At 37.4% G+C, this 15346-nt stretch overlaps 1 protein-coding gene across 4 annotated transcripts in view; it reads left to right on the forward strand.

Moving 5' to 3' along the window:
- Positions 1 to 7326: 7326 nt before the first annotated feature.
- P4HA1 (prolyl 4-hydroxylase subunit alpha 1) overlaps positions 7327 to 15346 on the forward strand; it is a 72213-nt gene continuing 64193 nt past the window's right edge. For all 4 annotated transcript variants that reach the window (XM_016156964.2, XM_016156963.2, XM_016156966.2 and 1 more), the window contains exon 1: positions 7327 to 7448. The gene's annotated coding sequence lies outside the window, so the exon portion shown is untranslated. The remainder of the gene's footprint in view (positions 7449 to 15346) is intronic.

The raw sequence follows: 15346 nt of genomic DNA on the forward strand, positions 1-15346 counted from the left end.
ATAAACAAACCTAAGTTTTTATAAGTCAGCATAATAAAAGTTTATTTTTTACTTAAGCTACATATCCAGTGGAGATTGTCAAGGCAGTGGAGAGTTTGGGGCACCATTCATTGTAGAAACCCAGAGACCTAGAGTTGCTTTATCTTGATATGGGTTTCCATGGTAACAGCAACAGTGGGAAGGGAACATGGTGAAACGTTCTGATTTTCAAACACGTCACTTTCACTGGCCAAAGCAAATTAGTTGGCTTTAAGTAATTTCAAAGAAGTTGGAGAAGAGCAGACTTTTCTGTATCAGAAGAGAAAAGCCCTAGACATATTTGGTGAACAACACAAATGCAATAGGGAGGTAGCCTTGCCTTGCCTTGCCTTGCTAACTAATAGCAGAAGGACATATATCAACCAGTTAACTGTGGTTGACTCAAGTTGAGCAGAATTAAATCCAAAGAAATCATGGATTAATTTGAAATTAGAATTGTAGGTAAATATAAAGTCAGAATTTTAGCTTTTATATAAGTTTTGTTGGGATATGGAAATCTGCTTAATATTGGCAAACTGATTATTCATTGTTAGATAAATTTGAAGCCTATGATAACCTCTGTCATTTCAAATCCAATAAGATTCAGACTCTTCAGCTTCTCTATACATTTGACTCATTTTCCCAACTTCTTTATTTGGTTATTAATACCACTCTCTGCCAGTTTTCCAAGCTAGACATCATGGTACAATTTTTATTTACCAGCTTGAGGATACAACATGAGGTCATATACCTTTTAATATTAAAATGAAAGGTTTTGATACTTCTGTCCTGCTTATTGAGAGGTCTTTCTCTCTGGCGTTCTCTTCCTCAGATAATTCCCATGATATCAAGAAAGCTTATCTGGTGTAAGGGGTCAGTCCTAATTACTACATTCACCTCTAGGTGAGAACATTAGGAAATTTACTTAGACTCTTAAGAAATGTCATTGTTTTTGGCCATTGTTTCAATCATGGTCACACAAGTATTACTTTTTTTACTGCTACTATGACAAATTATCACAAACTTGGTGGCTTAAACAATGTAAATTTATTATCTTACAGCTCAGAACTCTGACATGGGTCTCACTGAGCGAAAATCAAAAGTATTGGCAAAGGTACCTTCCTTTTTGGGAGCTCTAAAGGAAAATCTATTTCCTTGCCTTTTCCAGTTTCTAGAGGCCTCTCATCTTCCTTCATGTCCCCTTCTCTCCATCTTCAAATAAGCAATGTAGCAAATATCTGACTTTGCCTCCATCCTTTTTTCTTTTTCTCTGATCATAGCCAGGATAGATTCTCAGCTTGAAAGTACTCATTTAATCAGACTGGGCCAATTTAGATGATTCAGGCTAATCTCCCCATGTAACAGTCTTTAATTACATCTGCAAAATTCTTTTACTATGTAAGGTAATATACTCACAGGTTTCAGGGATTAGGATGTGGCTATCTTTCAGGGGCCATGATTCTGCCTGCCACAGGGAACATCCCTATCGAGGCCACATGATGTGGGTGGTCTGGCTACTCCACTGCAGCCACATTCCTTAGTGCTACAGTGACAGGATGTTAATGACTGGAATGGTTTTCAGTTTCAGCTGCATTCTAGAATCCCTCATTTCTTGACCTTCATGTCCCTGCTCATAATTAAGGAGAAGTCCCTAAAAGCCTCAGTGCCAAGGAATGGTCCTATGTCTAGTGATATGTTGTTCGTAAGAAAACTCATATTCTTATATTGCATTTTTCCTTCATTAAAGTTAAATCACATACTGTTACTCCACTGTTTAAAATACTTCAGTGCCTACCCAATGTACTTGTCACAGCACTAACCAGCCCCTGCACAATCCAGCCTTTGCATACCTATCATACCAGTTGCTCCCTTGCTTACTTAGCATTACAATCACATTGAATTTTTTTTTAGCTTCTCAAATGCACCAAGCTTTTTCCTGCCGCATGGTCCTCACATATGCTATTTTCTTTCTTTAGAATGCTCTTATTCACACATTTCACCTGGATAACTCAGGTTTCAGTTTATATGTCTTTCTTTAGCGGCACTTTCCCTAGGTTATCAATCTAAATTATGTCCTTCCTATTATTCATTTCCATAGCATTTTGTTATTTTCCTTTATTACAGTTATCAATATTTCTTTTTCTTTCTTTCTTTCTTTCTTTCTTTCTTTCTTTCTTTCTTTCTTTCTTTCTTTCTTTCTTTCTTTCCTTCCTTCCTTCCTTCCTTCCTTCCTTCCTTCCTTCCTTCCTTCCTTCCTTCCTTCCTTCCTTTCTCTCTCTCTCTCTCTCTCTCTCTCTCTCTCTCTCTCTCTCTCTCTCTCTCTCTTTCTTTCTTTCCTCAGTGTGTTGTTAGTTTCCTTTAAAGGACTTTAAATTCTATGACGGCAAGAATCATAAACCTGGCTCCTAGCATATTCTGGCTCTTATAAGTATGCAAATATTTCTTGGATGAATGAATTCCCATTGCCACAGTGCAGGTTTTAACTCTATCCAACAAGATTATAAACTCCTTCAGAGCAGAGACTAATTAAAGTTTGATCTTCAACAACTCTGTAAGCAGTGTCTTGGACTCCGTAGGTAGGTGTTCCAATAAATACATATTTAATGAATCTTGGATTAGCAGCCTAGGCTCCACTTTCCTTCTCCTCTAATTCACATAGCAAAAATTTCTAAAATATTGCTTCCATCATCTTAATTCCCAGCTAAAAAATCTACCCGCTATTACCAAATTCAACTTTATTCATTCTCCTCTTAAGAAAATGTATGCAGTATTTTATAATCTTCACAGTTCAATACTTCTCCACTCTCTCAAATGATTTTTAGTTGTTTCATATGTCTGAATGCAATTTGGTTAAAACCACCTTCAATAACAGTCTATGTCTTCTATTTTGGATTTTCTTTTTGTTAAGCATTCCGGTGCTCAATGTCGAAGGAAGAAACCATCATCCAAAATGTGAAATAAAAAGCTAGTTATGTTATTTTCTGTATGTAGAAGCACTATTTGACACAGTCTCTTTGCCGATCTTATATAGTATTTTATGAAAGGTAGAGTTTAGAGACTGGCTGACTTTCAAAGGTGGGAGTGAGTTGACATCAGCTGTTGAAACATGATTACTTTGATGGAGAGACTGGTGACAATTGGCTGATTTTCAGAGATGTGTTCATTCCAGTAAGGCTTTTGCTATTTGGGTAACTTTAAAAAGTGGGAGGCTGTCACTAATTGGTTGGTTTTTCAGAGGCTTGTTCACAAGTTTTAGTAGCCATTGATCTATTAATTGAGTTTAAAATCACTTCTGCTCATTAGTTGTTGCCACAGCTACTTAATATTTTTTTCCCTGAAGAATATAGGACTTATAATACTTTTTTCAAGAAACATTCACTAATTGATGAACACGTTCAACTTTTTCAGATGCAAGCAGGGATGATCAGGTTGAGAAGTCATATGTAGATTTGATATGAAGTGTCCTTTTTGGGCAACCATGTGATATTAATAGGGATAGGTTAGAAGTTTCTCTCAGCTTCACAACTGATTATTAATATGACATGTAAATTTTTAAGATTGTTGTCATATTTTGGAAAATCTCAAATAAGGCTATTTAATATGTGACTTTAAAGGGTTCAGGGCACATTAGTTTTCTTTGAACTGATGACATCCTAGTTTGCTGTGTATATCCTCATTATATTCCGACAAAAAAAAAAAACACTTCCTTTTATTGGCTAAGCATTGATAAGAACTAAATTTTTAAAACTTTACATAACCAATAACTGGAAGAATTTCCCATAGATTAGCTTCAGGCTCCCTATCATTTCAACTTGCTTCTTCTCCACTATCCATGTATTTTTTATGCTAGAACATAGGATACATTTAAATACCTATAAAATGTCTGGCCCTGCATCTTTGTTTTACAGTGCTAGGTGGGTGGGCACAATGAGTGGTAGGAATATTCTTGGATTCTACTCCTACACTGGGACAGCTGGCAATGTCTTAACTTTACATAGAAGTGCTGTGAATTACAAAAAAATATATCCCACTAAACTCATACTAAATGTGTTCTAACTCAACTTCCCTTCAGCTAAAATTTTTAAATGCCTGCTAGCCACTCCAACACCACTAGACAAGGGGAAGAGTGACAGAAGGGAAATCAGTGAGGAAAGAATCAGCAGTCTAAGGATGGCAGTTAAAATTTTTACTTTTACGAATTTTACAAAAGCATATGATTGTGTGAACATAGTGCCAGGGCCTCCTTCAGGGCCTTGGATAAGGCTAGTGCAGATGAAGTCTTCTGAAGCTGAAGCTTTCTTAGCTTCACAGTAAACCTGCCTCAAGGTTTGGAGCTATTTTATTTACAGAGTAAATGGTTAAGTTTTCACAGTCAGCTCTTATACAGCGTGAGTGGATAAACTGATTACAGATCCTCTCATGGCAAAGGTTTTTCTAGCAGATCTTTGCCTCTTGTGTTAAAAGTCTGGCTCCCTGCCATTTGCTTGGACCATAAAGTTTAGACTCATGATCATTTCACACTCTTAATAAGTATTGAGTACCCCAAAAAGCTTTTATATGAATCATATCTATCAACATTTACTGTATCGGGAGACAAATCGAACATGTAAAATATTTTTTATTAATTCATTCAAAAACAATAATAAAGATTACATGTTAACATACATAACATTTTTAAATGAAAAATATTTTCCAAAGCAAAAAGAATTTAGTGAAAAGGGTGGCATTATTTTACATTTCTGCAAATCTCTTTAATGTCTGGCCTAATAGAAGATTCTCATATCTGCTTCTTCATTCAATTTGTTGCACAGGACATGTAAACTCTGGAAAGCCCCATTGTACTTTCATTAGAGTGAAAAAGGCAAATAAAGTCTTCGTATAAAATAATTTTGATCCTGTGGACCCCCAACCACACTTTGGGAATTGCTGATTTAGATATCACTATACAGTAGTCACCTTATCAACATAGAATATGTTAGAAGATCCTCAGTGGATGCCTGAAAACATGGACAGTGCCATACCCTCTGGAGTCTATGTATTTTCCAATACATACATACCTATGATAAAGTTCAATTTATAAATTAGGTACAGTAAGAGATTAACATAATAAATAATAATAAAATAGAACAATTATAACAACATACTGTAATAAAAATTATGTTAATATGGTCACTCATTTCAGGGGATCCCTCGCTGAAGACTAGCCCTCGCTGAAGACTTCAGATAAGCTCAATGCTTTCTGCTGCATTATGTTGCTGTCAACTGAAACAATGGTTTCTGCTCCTCTTCCACCCACAAATTTAATGCGTTTTTCATTTTAACTAAGCACCTGTGTCACACACTATGGCTGTAACTTTTGTAGTTCGAGGTGCAACTGCAAAATTAGCATTAATTTGTTTTTACTTTTTCATAATTTCATAGATAGAAGATTCACTCTTACCACAGATTTTAGCAACCTCAAAATGTGATTTTTCATCTTTCCTTATTGTCAAGAACTTTCACCTTTTCACTTAAAGGCAGCACTTTATGGCTTCTTTGGCATATCTGGATTTCCAGCATCACTACTCTTGCACTCTGGGGTCATGAAATAAAATAAAAGCTTACTTAAACACAAGCACTGTGATACTGTGACAGTGGATCTGATAACCCAGAGTTAACTATCAGGCAGGGAGCGTATATAGCATGGATATATACACAAAGGGATGATTCATGACCTGGACTTGGGCAGGATGGCATGAGATTTCATCACACTATGTAGAGGTATGCAATTTAAAACTTATAACTTGTTTATTGTTTATTTCTGAAATTTTTTATTTAGTATTTTCAGACAACAGTTGACCACAGGTAACTGAAACCACTGAAATCACAGAAAAGCGAAACCCTAGCTAAGGGGGGACTACTGTATCTACTTTCTGGTTGCCTAGGGCTCCCAAAGTACCCTCTATTTCTATATCTGTACAATCAGCTCTATATCCTAGTGTTAAGGATGGAAAATTTTCAAATGGCCAACTTCTGCTTCCATTGTTTAATGTTAAACAGGGTGTAGTTCTAAGAGATATTCTGTGCAAAGATATGCTAATGTTAAGGGTGTCATTATCCTGTGTTAAGATATGTTAATGGCCAGCCTCAGCTTCTGTAAACCTGCTTGCTTGCTAGAGGGGGTTTGGGAGCTTTTTAATCTATTCCTTCTAAAGGCTCCCAGCTGATTCTCTTGTGGGGAGTCAGTCACCGGCCAGCTAATAAAGGCTCATAATTAATTTCAATTGGCTCCGTGGGTCTTAGATTTGATCGCACCACAACACTAGTAAGAATCAAATGTTATTACTGTGCTTTTTAGCATACATGCAAAACTTGTGAAAACATTTTCAATGAATAACAAGTCTTAGAAAAGTCATTCTTCCCTTTCACTGACAAAGAAAAGAGTATCTCCTTCATTGTATGCTCCCTGATAGTAAGGTTTTCTTCTTTTAGGAATATAATAACTAAGGCAAATGTTAGACTAAGACCAAAAACAACTGGGTGTCTTACTACAACAGCAGAATCTAATATTTACAAAGTCCTTTCTATGTGCTAGATTTGTGCTACTGCTTTACATACATTATCTCGTTTAATTCTCACAGTAATCCCAAGGTGCGTACTGGTATTACCATTTTATAGATGAGGAAATCGATATAAAGAGGTTAATGGCCAACTGTTACATGGGAATTGAACCCAGAAAAATCTGTCTCTGGAGCAGAGTCCATTACCTACTGATAAAGAAAAAGTGTGGGAGATAAAGTGAGATTAGCACGACAGTAGAGTTGAGCGGGAAAAGTTAGTAACGCAACTCTCAGGGTCAAGACAGCCGAGATACCAAGACAGGACGCACTTATTTTTCACCAGAGCCTTCTTTTCTGCTTTCTTTTCTACGCTACCATGCTTCTCTTCTCATATTTAACATATTCCATTGTTGGTGGCTTCACTGCTTACGCCTGAGCTGATCCTGAAACTAAGGCGCTAAAGAACCTGATAAGGTGAATAGGAGCTGGGCAAATCTAGGGTAACTACAGTGACCATGGCGTGGCGAGAACCTCACGCATGCGCACCACGTCCCAGGCTCGCCTGCCAGCCCCTCCTCCCTCCTTGGACTCCACCAGCTCGTGGGGAGTATAAGGGTGTGGGCCACGGGTGTGGGCGGGGGGTGGGACAGGAGGGAGGCCCGAGCCTGCGCCTGCGCAGTCGGCGGGCGCTGGTGTGATCGAGCTCACGTAGCGAGGTCTGCAGTCGCCTCCTACCCGGCGTTGCCGTTGCGGCCTAGAGGTTATAAAAGGGCTGACTGGCTCCCTCTGCTGCCCAGTTGCGCCGCCAGCGGGCTGAGGGAAGGGAGTAGGTAACCCGCCCGTGTGCAAGCAACGGAGGACCGAAGCGCACGCTCCCGTCCCAGTTCCCAGGTGAGACGCTCCCCCGATCTTGGAGACTGAGGCTGAGGCCCTTGGGCAGCCATGGTCCTTTTCGGACGGTTCTGGTGGTCCGGTGGTGGGATGCCCCCTGTGGTGGGATGGCTTGGGGGCGGGGGTTCTCCAGTTTACCACCGCAGCCTCAGTGTCTTCTTTGGACTCTCGGCCCCTCGCCCTGCGCCGCCTGATCTCAGGCTGCTCCACAGGCCCCTCTGCCCTTCTCCATGCTCCCCTTCTCACCTCCTCTGTGGTGGGCGCCCCCAGCTGTTGGGGCTGCGGCAGCCTCAGTCCCCGCCCTAGGGACCAGCACTTTCTTGAATATTCCTTCCCGGGGAGGAATCACCCTGTTGATTTTTCCGAGCTCCTCTCTCTCAATACCTGCAAAGCTGATGGGAACGCGAGTGCGGGGTGTGGGTTTTTGGCTTCCACGGAGCGGATGGCTGGCATGTGGCAATGGAGAGAGGATTTTAAAGCTCAGCTGAAGCTCTCCAGGCAGTTTTACCTTATCGAAAGTCGTCAGGTCTGGGAAGTGGACCTACCCAGAGAAGTTCAGGCTTAACACAACTGTTGCGCGCAGCGGTGCTGCTTGAGCTGCTAGCCATAGCCTCGGGCGGCGAGTTTCGGGCTGTTTGGTTGAGGAAGTCGGCTGTCAGATCACCCAGTCACCGGGCAAGCTAGTCTTCTTCCTTCCTTCTTCCACATAATTTTTTTAAAGGCACATGAGCTTCTCTCCTTACCCCCACTTTCACTCAACAGAGTTTGCTGCTTTTAAAGCCCGCATCAGTAAAACGAATTTCATGGTTGTGTGAACTTTGAGTTGGAGTATATGAATGGCCCTCAGATCTATCTACGTCTTAAGGGGGAGAATGGTACCATAAATACGAGACTGTTTTCCTAAATAATTGAATGTATTAAATACGATTCAGTTTTTACACACTAAACATACGTTCATAGAGTGGAGAAGACTCTGGAATTTTTGCACTGTTTGCTTTAAGAAAGGGATGGAAAAGAAGCTAGATCTCCTTTTAGGAATTGATCTAAAAGGCCAAAGAGGCTTGCCAATTTCAACTTAACTGTTTCTGGTTTCTCCGAGAGCTATGGCTCTTGGACTTTCCCTTGGAATGCACTCTAAAGGGATGAAGTAGCCACTACGTGAGTGGGGGAGGGGAAAAGACGTGGCAGCAGTGTTCTTTCATCAACTTTTTTGCTTATTTTTTTTTTTTTAAGGTACTGAGAAGAAACATTTCCCCTTTTAGATTTAGACGTAGTTTATGAATGAGGCTAGTCTTTTCCTTAAATAATCAAATGAAATATTCAGTCCGCATAGCAGGAACACTGGAATTTAATTTATAAAACATTTCAAAGGGAGTCTTCTGTCAAGTTTCTATGGAGAAAATGGATACCTTAGCAGAAAATATTCAAGAAGCAGAAACTGAACAACCTGAATATGTTCCCCTTGATTTGTAGCTTACCTGGACTTTCCGTGATTTTTCATTAACTTTGACTTTTAACATAAGCGTAATTTCAGAATCTTAAATATAGACATCAAATTTTAGTTTTTTCTTTTTGTGGGAAGCATAGGTTTCGCATTTAAAAGTTATGTCAATTTTGGTTTTGGAACATCATTCCTTAAGCCTTGCTTTTTTAGATAGCTTATGGCAAATGCTTCTTATAGAGTTAACATAGACTAACTAGGAAAAGAACTACTTAATTTTTCTTTAGGTAGATAATGCTGTTTCCTTTGACATCTTGAAATGATTTTTATTTCGAAGTACTGAAAGCTAGGGCTTTGGTAAGCAGGTAATAAGCTATTTTGTGTCTTGATAACTAAGGTAGTAAAATAGGTGAAAAATTGTATACACCTTTTAATTATTGCAGAAAAATATAGACAGTGCAAATGATTATTGAAAAAAGATAGTTTATATGACCTAGGTAGTCCAGGTTGTTGCAGGCAAATCTTGGTTTTTTGGTAAGGAGATGTTAACTTTTTCTAATGCTGCAGAGTGGATTGTATACTGACAAGCAGTATCTTTCCTAGGGCAATTGATTAAGTTCAGATTTCTGCTTTTATTCCATGAATGCAGCCATAAAGCTTGTGAGCCTTCATTTTTTTTGTGGACGGAAAGCCTTATTTTACTTAGCAATTAATAATCAACTTGGATATAATTAAAGAGTTTTAACAGAAGTTTATAGTTTGGTAGAATTGTTGAATTGCTAAATTGTCTAGGCAATCATGTCATATTGGCCTTCTCTCCATCGCCCCGTCCCCACTGCCACTACCCACATATAACATGTCTTTGGTTCTACTCTAAAAGTGGAAAATGCTTGAAGGTAAACAAAAATAAATTGCACAGGCCTCATTGCTCTTATAGTGAGATCTTGACTCTTATAATTAAATCATAATGGGCTGCATATATATAAAAATATATAAGACAAGCCAAATGAAGTATGTATGTATATTTGTGAAACTAGTGAAAGCTTTGTGTTTCTATTTGGTGAAATTTATTTGTATAATTTGAAGCTATTCTCTCATTAGTTTTCCTTTAGCCAAATATTGTGCCTTAATAAAAACTAATGAAATTCAAAAGACTTCATTAAGGTTACTCCAGTAGTTTTTGAACTTGATATAATGAAAAATATTCCTTTTCTTGATGCTGCATTAGGTGATCAGTATGGCTCTTTTTATATTTGGTTTGACATTGGCAAAAATGTAATATAGATAAAGATTCATGCTTCTAACATAATTATCATCAGTGAATATTATCTTGGACTTCTTTCTCTTCCTGTTTAGTGTCTCATATAAATATGTCCATGTTTTGGTGCTTTACATATTTTTAATTTAAATGGTAATATTATAACATCAGATTAATATACTCAGCCTTTCTGGTTGGGCATTTGAACTGCTTCTGTATTATAAGTAGCGCAAAGAGAAGGCTGTAGTTTAGTGGTTTATTTTGTTCACCTGTATGGCTATAGTAAACTTTAACCAGTTTTCTTTTTATCTGAATTTTTTTAAGGAAAATAAACACATGACAATAAAATCTTATATCAGTAATTTTTTCCCCCATAAGAATTTTGTAGGGAAATGAACTGAACTCTAAAAAGATGTTTTAATTTACTTGATGACAACTAAAGGGCTTTATAATTTATAAGGTGTGTTTTTTATATTGTGTAACTTGATCCTTAAAGTTATTTTGTGAGGTAGTTTTATATCATCCCCATTTTACAAATGAAGAGTTAATAGGTTGGGGCTCAGAGAAGTCAGGTAATTAATTTGCCTAAGAATACAGTAAGTGGCAGAACTGGGACTTGGACCCAGGTTTTCTGTTTTCAGATTCACACTTCACACCTTATCCTTGATAATTGATTGGGCTGACTTTGAGGTAATGGAAAAAAAAAAATCAATAGCATATTAACAAAGTATTAGAAATGTTTTCATCATGTATAGTTGATAGGATTCCTGATTAGTAGTAATTAACTTACTCATTCCACTCAATTAAATTTTGAAAGCATTTATAATGTGCCCAGTAGACTATGGGAGAATCAAAACACTGGTAGAAATGTTTCATAGGAGAAATAGGACATGCAAGTTACATGGTATGCAAGCATGTTACTAACATTTTGCTTCATATTAAATCTGAATAAGAATTGAATAGAAACCCATATCTAGATTCACATCCTCTGCTACCATGAATTCATTTTCCCCTAGTCTAGTGTATGGGTTTTATTATGTATATATTTTTCTCAAATTGATGACTTTGGATCTGGCATTAGGAAAAAAGAGGAAATTAAAGATTAGAAAGAGAAGAAGGAGACTAGGGTTAAGAAAAATGGAATTTTTGCAAAAGCACCTTGGGAAGGATCAAGTTGAGGTATAGTATACATGGGCCTCAGAGCTATAATTCATATTAGGAAGATGAGAAGGGCTGCTAAAGCCAGTTTCAGGTATTCTACTCTGGACTAATGGGCCTTGCCCTGAATGAATTGTGGTCAGAGATTAAAAGTATATATAACCTCTTTTGTATTAGGAATGGTATTTAAGAAGTACTACAGGTACATATGGGAATTTGTCCCTCATCTGTGCAGAGCGTGTATTAAACAAAAGTTAGTTTCTCTAGTTTTTTTTTTCATTCCAGGCATCAGAGTTAGTTTGATTTTGGAATTACAGTTAGACCGAAGAATTAGTGGTCAACACCTATAAAATAAAAAGGCATAGAACATTGTAATGAAGCATCAAATAGAAGAACAGTATCTCCTGTTATCCATGTCTGTAGCAACGACAGAAATAGACTCTGTAAGTGTGTTGTTAAAATGTCGAGAGGTGCTTTCGTAAGGTTTCTGGAGAGTAATAGAAATGGAAAAATGTAGTGTTAATCACAAATTTTTGGATGTCTATTTTAATGTTTTCTTAATATATATTTGTAAGATTCTTCTCTTCAGTACCTAATTCTGTTGCTCTCTTAATTTCTAAAGCTTTTCAACCATGAATTGTTTTCTAAAATTTTAAAATAATTTTGGTTAAAAGATGCATTTGTATACAAAATCTAGTGTTTAGTTTTAGAGAAATGAGAGAAATTATCCTGTGGGTATTTTCCTCGATTCTGTGTTATGATCATTAAGAATTTATTAAGCATCTGTTATTAAATACTGAACATTGTGCGAGAAGAATCATAATAATTTCATGTTTGAAATAACATACAGAATAGAGGACAATTACATAAATTTCTATGTTTTATTGTAGAGCACTTAGTATATATTGGGTAACTGGTTTTAAGTAGGCTTAAGACTTATCTTACACTAATTATTTATTAACTGGCTTGCATATCTGATTCCTTCAAAAAATGAAGGAATTTTTTGAAGACAGAGGGGGGAAATGGTGTAACTGCTGCAGATGCCTCTTTAGGGAGTTGTGTCTGTGAGCGAACTTTTTCAATGATAGACCTGCTTGCTCTGAACACCAGTGCTTGGTTGGCTGCACAGTGGTGGTGGTGGGGTCGTGGAATGATACACCACGGGAGTTGTCAAGTGAGGGCAAGAGGCGAGGCCATTTCCCATGCAGAAGTGTCAGAGGTATCCATCGTTCCTCTTTTAAGCCCTTCCTTCCTCCCAGTGTCCAGATGCAGCGCCTCATAGTTGAGATGTCATCAAAACTGGATAACAGAAGTTGCTCCACCCAGAGGATTCCCTGAAACTCCGCCTCCCCCAACTTGCGGCCTCACCCAAGCACATCCATTGTGTCCTCGGCGAGTCCTGTGCCACTTGCTGAGTAGCACCAAACTGGTGGCAGCTGGCCTCGGTTTCTAATGTCGCCTTTGGAGGCAACTATAAGCACAGGATCTATAGATTGCTTGCTGAATCTTAACAGATGGCCTGGAGGGGCACAGGATGGGGCTAAACTTAGCCTGTAGCTAGCTGAACTCCTCTCAGGACTGTGCCACTGGACATCTACTACACAAAGCTATGTTAATAAGACTGGGAGACTTAGAAACTTGCTTAGTGTATAGAAACAGACACGGAAAGGCAGCCAAAATGGGAAGACAAGCAGAAACCATATGAGAAAACAGAACAGAAATCCAGGAATAATGCAGTCAAGCAATCTTAACAGATGCAGAGTTCAAAACACTGGTCATAAAGATATCAGTGAACTTAGGAGAAGTGTAGATGAATTCTGTGAGAACTTTAGCAAAGAGATAAAAACAAAAAACCTAAAAATGGAAATGGAAATTATAAAAAGAACCAGTCAGAAATGAAGAACACATTATCTGAGATGAAGAGTATATTAGAAGGAATAAACAGAATGGATAAAGAAGAGGATCGGACCATCAATATAGAGGATGGAGAAGCCAAGGACACTCAATTGCAAAGGCAAGAGAAAAGAAGCCAAGACTGAATTAAGGAGCCTATGGAACACAATTAAATGTAAAATATCTGTGTCATAGGGGTACCTGAAGGAAAACAAGTCATTGAAGAGCTATGCGAAGAAATAATGATGGAAAACTTCCCTAACCTGGTGAAAGAAATATAAATACAACCCCAGGAAGCTGAGTCCCCAAAAAGATGAACCCAAAGAGGCCCACACCAAGACGCATCATAATAAAATGCCAAAGGTTAAATACAAAGGGAATCTTAAAAGCAGCAGGAGAAAAGCAGTTAGTTACCTTCAAGGGAACACCCTTAAGACTGGCAGCTGATTTCTCAAAAGAAACTATGCAGGACAGAAGGGCTTGGCACAAAATATTCAATATGATGAAAGTCCAGGATCTACAACCAAGAATACTTTATCCTGCAAAGCTATCATTTAGAGTAGAAGGACAGATAAAGAACTTCCCAGACAAAAACAAGGTAAAGGAATTTATCGCCACCAAGCCAATATTACAGGAAATGTTGGAGGGACTTTTAAGAAGGAAAAAATACCTATCAAAAACAGGAATAAAGAATGGTAATAACTACATTCCTATCAATAAGTACCTTGAACGGAAAAGAATTAAGTGCTCCAACCAAAAGATAGAGTGAGTGAATGGATAAGAAAACAAGACCCTTATGTATGCTGCCTATAAGTGAGTCACTTCAGATTAAAAGACACACACAGACTGAATGGAAGGGGATGGAAAAAAAGATACTGCCTTGGTGGACCTAGAGTGTATTGCGCTGGATGAATAAATCAGATTGAGGAAGACAAGTATTGCATGATTTTATGTACATGTAGAATTTAAAGAACAAAATAGCAACAACAAAAACAAACTTACAGAGAATATTTTGAGGGCTACTAGAAGAGAAGGGGATTGAGAGGAATGGCGAAAAAGGGAAAAGGCATTTAGAAATACAAATGGGTAGTTACAAAATAGACATGGAAATATAAAGATATAAGGAAAATAGTTAATGTAATAAACATTTAAGGGAGAAGAGGAGTACTAGATTTAGTGGGGTGATCACTTTGTGAATAAATAGATCTCTAACCACTATGCTGTACAACTGAAGCTATTTATGCCAACTATAATTGAAAAAAAAAAAAACTCATTGAATTGTACAATGTAAAAATGAGCAACTAATTGTCTATTACATTTCAATAAAGCCGGAAAAAAAAAATCAGTAACCGTTTTAGTGTTTCTAAAACCTAGTTGTTAAATTGAGTACCTCAAAGCATTATTTGTTGTGTACATATGGCTTTTATTCTTGTCCCCTTCTTCCAACATACTCCCCCCTTTTTTTTAACCCAGATAAGACTTTATTCATATTCAGAAGTCATATGAAGACATTCTCAAATCTACATGCTCAGATTTACCGATCTTTTAACCTAAAGATAATTTGAGAATAGTTCTTAAGTTACATGTTTGAATAAAAAACTTAAATAATGATGTTATTTGAAGACAGTGAACATTGATCATAGTTACCAAGTGATAGTGTTTTATATAAGTAAAACAATGTATGACATAATAAAATAATTTATATATTTTAAAAACTTTATTGAGATGTACTCGTATATAATAAACTGATTATATTTACAGTGGACAATTGATATTTTGGCAAAAGTATATACCTACAAAGTTGTCAACACAGTCAAGATAAGGAACATACCCATCACCCTCCAGAATTTCCTCATGACTATCTCCCTCCTACTCTTTACTGCGCTTTCCTCATTGATTATTTTCTGATACTTAAGATTAGTTTGCATTTTCTAGAGTTTTCTATCAGCGAAATCATATAGTATACACTTTTTTGGGGGGAGTTCTGGCTTTTTACACTCAGCATAATTTGAAATTCATTCATGTTACTGAGTAGTAGTACATTGTATGGATATAACATAAGTTTTTTTTTTTTTTTTTTTTGGTCCATTTACCAGTTGGTGGACATTTGAATTGTTTCTAGCTTTTAGCTGTTATAAATAAAGTTGC

Source organism: Rousettus aegyptiacus, unplaced genomic scaffold, assembly GCF_014176215.1.
Source record: "Rousettus aegyptiacus isolate mRouAeg1 unplaced genomic scaffold, mRouAeg1.p scaffold_m13_p_6, whole genome shotgun sequence".
NCBI lineage: Eukaryota > Metazoa > Chordata > Mammalia > Chiroptera > Pteropodidae > Rousettus > Rousettus aegyptiacus.